The sequence below is a fragment of the Micromys minutus genome (assembly GCF_963924665.1).
Source record: "Micromys minutus genome assembly, contig: SCAFFOLD_145, whole genome shotgun sequence".
Lineage (NCBI taxonomy): Eukaryota > Metazoa > Chordata > Mammalia > Rodentia > Muridae > Micromys > Micromys minutus.
The window spans coordinates 548,276-553,394 of record NW_027667191.1 but is presented as its reverse complement, the minus strand read 5'-3'; the positions used below and the strand labels follow the sequence as shown (position 1 = coordinate 553,394).

The window sequence follows — 5,119 nt, the reverse complement described above, 5'->3', positions numbered from 1 at the left end:
ACCAGTTAAGTTGACAGGCAGACAGGAAAACAAGGTTTTGGGGATTAAAGAAAAGGAGTGTAAGAGACATAGAGGTTATTTTGATGACTTCTGTACCACGGTACAAACTACATGTCCATATGTGAACCATCTTAGCTGATAACTTTATCCACCTATCCAATATTTTGGATTGTGACAGGCCTGGCATCGCAGTGATCATTATGAGTCTCTCCAGAGGGCCTTTTTTGCCAAAGTCTTTAAATTTAGACACTTAAATCCACTCAGATAACAATAATGACTTCCACAAAAAGACCTGTTATATTTATTACTAAAGATTTCAATGAAGAACAAACTTTACAAGACCAGGAGAAAGCATTTAGATAATCTGTCCTGGCAGGATTCCCTCAAATTTATCAAGTTGTCTGACTCCACAAGCCCCCTGTTCCCACAGTTCATCTGACTGGTCCCCGTGTCAAGCTCAGCCTCTATGATTCCAGTCAGGTATAGGCCTGTTCTACTGTGAGGCTACATCTTCTTTATTACACATTCAACTCTAAGCTATATCCAACTGTCCTCAGTACAAGTAAATGGTGGATTTCAAGAATTCATGTACGATGATGCTATCGAAAGCATCTGATCCAATTAAAACCAAGCCAACCTCCCTGAAATTCTCTGCTGTGTACTCCACATGCTCCCTTCTATAGTCCTTAGTTGTTGCATACCTGGAGTGAAAATCTCTTGTTAGTCACATCTCTACTCCACCTAACACAGTCTGCAAAGTTTCCAGGTTAGGTGTCTTCATCAGTGCTCCCACAGGCAGACAGGAAAATGACCAGGAGGCCACCATTGCCTTCACAAGCGTTTTGTATCTGCCAGTGCGGGCCTTCTTCAGCAGTGCTGGGAAGAGCCCAGGGGGAAGTTCCTGCAGAGAGGACATGAGCAAAGCCTCATCTCAGCAGAATCTGAATTGTCAGCTTCTGCAGTGCTGGTGGGCTCTCATCTCCAGTCAGAAGGCTCCTGGAGAACAAGTCAGAAAAGATTGTACTTTCAAGACAAAGTTTATAAAACCTCACCCTCTATCCGGCTTTGCTAGGGGAGGTGAGTCCCGCCGAGGCGGCACCAGCACCGGCGGCTGAATAAAAAGCGGTCACAGTGGCTGTGGAGAAAACAACCATGGGCACGGAAGCCGGATGGGGGGAGGTGGGAGACGGAGCAGCCTTGAGCCCGGCAGGGCTGTCGCACAGGGGACCCACCTGCTCTCTTCCCCAACCCTCCTCAGCACAAGCAGCCTGCAGTGACGGAGGCAGGAGTCAGCCTGCTTCCGACAGCCCCCTACCCACTTTCCGGGGCTCCTATTCTTTGACCCTGGGACCCTAACCTCCTCCTGGGTGGTTGCCTGTACCTGGGCGTCCGAGTGCTCTTTCATTCCCTCCCTGCACCTTCTTCCCTTCACTTTTGTTGGGGTTCTCTCCCTCTCCTCTTCTATCCTGCCTGTTGCCTCCTCTCCTCACTCTCTTCCTCCAGCCTCATTCCCTGGTTCATTCTTCCCAGGAAAGTTTGGTACATCTCCCCAATCCCCCCTCAATCAGGTCATTCAGAGTAGGGGAAGATGTGGGAAGGCCTGAAAGTTCGAAAGGAGGGAAGCTAGAAACTGGTTTCCCTGATAATTTTCCCTCATCTTTTTTATTTAGAGTGGTTGGAATTTTTTTAAATGTGTTTTTGAGGAGGTGGGAAGTGTTTAGTGAAAGAGTTAAAGTTTCAAGTTAGCTCCCAGTAACCCTGCTTTGAGGACAAGTATGCTTCAAGGCTAAGAACAAAATAACTTGTTTAAAGAAATGGCCCAAACCCAGACGAGCTAGACTTGATAAAGTCTGGGCTGGCCTTGTAGTCCTGAGAGAAACAAAGTATGAAAGTCAGTGTGCCCCAAAACAGAGTGGTCTAGAGTTGAATTATATCCAAGAACAGACAGAGAGTGCCAATTTGAATAAACCAATGAAATTTTTATGTGCTTGTTGCTAACTGCTTATGTAATTTTCCCTATAAATATGTCCCCCTAATTGAGTTCAGGGTCGATGCCTCTGTCTCCTGTGTGAGATATGTATCGGCCCGGAGCTCCATCATTAAACTATCTCGTGTTTTTGCAGCAAGAAGGTCTCTCACATTTCATTGGGTAACCCCGTGTTCTGAGACTCGAGTGGGGAGTCCCTGAAAGGGGGTCCTACATTTAGAAAAGGATGTGGATGTGGGAATGTAAGGGGTAGATGAGTCAACCCTCTCACAAAGTTCCAAGGGTGGCATGTTAGCAAATCCTTTTTGTGTGTGAAGTTCAGGGGTTCAGGAGGTTTGACCTTTATTCCCACAATTAAAGTTGGAACCTACACCCCCTGCCCCCATTAAGAATGGAGTTTTAGTATCCACCTGTGGTAGGAATTCTGGGGGAAAGAAGCCCTTTTCCCTTTTTCTTTTTCTCTCTTTATTCTTCTTATTATATATTATTAACTTTTTTTGACAACCCACACCCTTCCACACACACCAAAAAAAAAAAAAAAAAAAAAAAAAAATCCAACTTCCCAGATCTTCAAACTTGTCTGGATTGACTGATGAAGACATAAAACCAGTTCTGCTCTGTGTTTATTGAAGTGGAGTGAGTGGTTTTTCTTCTTGTTTTTAAATGGCCAAAATGACAGCTTGACCCAGTTTGCTTTCCAATCAGGGCATTTTTTTTTTTGAGTGTCTCTTTGTGGCACAAGAGCCAACTTAAAATGATAGCAGCTTACAACGGCAGAACATCTGCAGCAGCAGCAGATCACCACCACCACCATCACCACCTTTCAAACCTTCCTCCTCCTCACCTTCACCACCACCACCATCCTCAACACCACCTTCATCAGGGGTCGGCTGCTGCTATACACCCAGTACAGCAGCATACGTCTTCCACAGCTGCGGCAGCCGCAGACAGGTTAAACACTGGGCAACAGCAGCCATATTTCCATCCCCTGCAGCAGCCCCAGCTGGGTACAGGCTGCTGCAGCTGTTACGGTTAAGGCGCACCATCATCAGCACTTGCATCATCCACAACAGCAGCTGGACATTGAGCCGGATAGACCTATTGGACATGGAGCCTTTGGTGTTGTCTGGTTAGTAACAGATCCAAGAGGTGGAAAGAGAGTAACACTCACAAAGATGCCCAATGTCTTCCAGAATCTGGTCTCTTGCAGAAGAGTCTTCCAGAAATTGCAGCTGTTGTGTTTTTTTTTTTTTTTAAACATGATAATGTACTCTCTGCCCTCGACATACTCCAGCCTCCACACATTGACTATTTTGAAGAAATATATGATGTCACAGAATTGATGAACAGTGACCTACATAAAATTATCGTCTCTCCTCAGTCACTCAGCTCAGATCATGTCAAAGTTTTTCTTTATCAGATTTTGCGAGGTTTGAAATATCTCCATTCTGTTGGCATTTTACATCAAGACATTAAACCAGGGAATCTCCTTGTGAACAGCAACTGTGTACTAAAGATTTGTGATTTTGGATTGGCTAGAGTAGAAGAATTGGGTGAATCCTGTCATATGACCCAAGAAGTTGTTACTCAGTATTACCGGACTCCGGAGATCCTGACGGGCAGCTTCCATTATAGCAATGCTTTTGACATCTGGTCTGTCGGGTGCATCTTTGCAGAACTACTGGGCTGAAGAATATTGTTTCAGGTGCAGAGTCCCATTCAGCAGTTGGATTTGATCACAGATCTGTTGGCATGCCATCACTGGAAGCAAAGAGCTTGTGAAGGTGCTAAGGCACACATACTCAGGGGTCCTCATAAACAGTCATCTCACCCTGTACTTTATACCCTATCCAGCCAGGCCACGCATGAAGTCGTTCACCTGCTTTCCAGGATGTTGATATTTGATCCATCAAAAAGAATATCCACTAAGGATGCCTTAGTCCACTCCTACCTAGATGAAGAGCAGCTGAGATACCATTCGTGTATGCGCAAATGCTGCTTTTCCACCTTGGTGGGAAGAGTCTATACCAGTGATTTTGAGCCTGTCACCAACCCCAAATTTAATGACAGTTTTGAGAAGAACCTTAGCTATGTCTAACAAGTTAAATTAAGTATCCACCAGTTCATTTTGGTACAGCAGATAGGAAACAGAGTACCTCTCTGCATCAACCCGCAGTCCGCCGCCTTTAAGAGCTTTATTAGTTCCACTGTACTCAGTCATCTGAGATGCCGCTGTCTCCTCTGGTGTGGAAGTGACTGTGGAAGATGCTGTACTACTGAAGATGTAATGTAGCTTTCACTGGAGTCTGGGATTTGCAATCCTGGAGGGTTAATCATGCTTGTACTGTAATTTTACTAATGGAGTTTTAAATTAACAACCAATACTTGTAGGATATGAATACTATTTAGAAATGTTACTAGTCTTTTAGAAGAAAAAATATTTTCCCCAGAGTTGCACATGGTTAAAGAATTCAGTGCAGATGTTATGGCTCACCTCAGAACAAATGAAAATTGAACCAGATTTGGGCATTTGGGGTTTATGTTTTTATTTTATTATTAATATTTTTAATGAAGCAAGATTGTTCACATGTATACACTCACACACAGAGGACAATCATACATTTTGATATTTGAGCCATTCCTAAACATTAAAATTTTTCTAAAACTAAAGAATTTAGAAAGCTTGCCAGTGACCAATCATGGAGCCACGTGAGCTGATTGTGGCCGCGTGGTGCCATGGGTCAGGAGGGGCTTGCTACCTCATGACCAAGCCCTGTAACTGGCTTCTCATTAAATCCATGCTGGTGATGTGTGCTGCCTAATCTCCGATATAATATATATGTAATAATATATATAATCTATTTTTATTAGAAGTTTTCTTGCTCTTTCTTACATAAAGAAAGAAGAAAAAAAGACCCAAGCATGCATCTTTCATGTGTGTAAATAATTTATTTCTGGGCTAATTTCAAAAGAATCCCAACACTGCTGTATAAAGAACTAGCTTGCACATTTTTGGTCTGTGAAATTCCGTGAGACTTTTCCTACATTGGACAGTGAAAAATAGTAAATAAAAGACAAAAAGCAATTTAAAAAAATTACAGCCACAAAGGCACATAGAGGACCATGTCAAAT

The 5,119-nt window shown here is 43.5% G+C and overlaps 1 pseudogene across 1 annotated transcript; it reads left to right on the top strand.

Moving 5' to 3' along the window:
* The first annotated feature begins 914 nt into the window (after positions 1 to 914).
* LOC308416204 (serine/threonine-protein kinase NLK-like) lies at positions 915 to 4,243 on the top strand (annotated as a pseudogene). Its single transcript has 2 exons — positions 915 to 1,077; positions 2,711 to 4,243. The product of its transcript is annotated as a serine/threonine-protein kinase NLK-like (transcript).
* Positions 4,244 to 5,119: the final 876 nt, after the last annotated feature.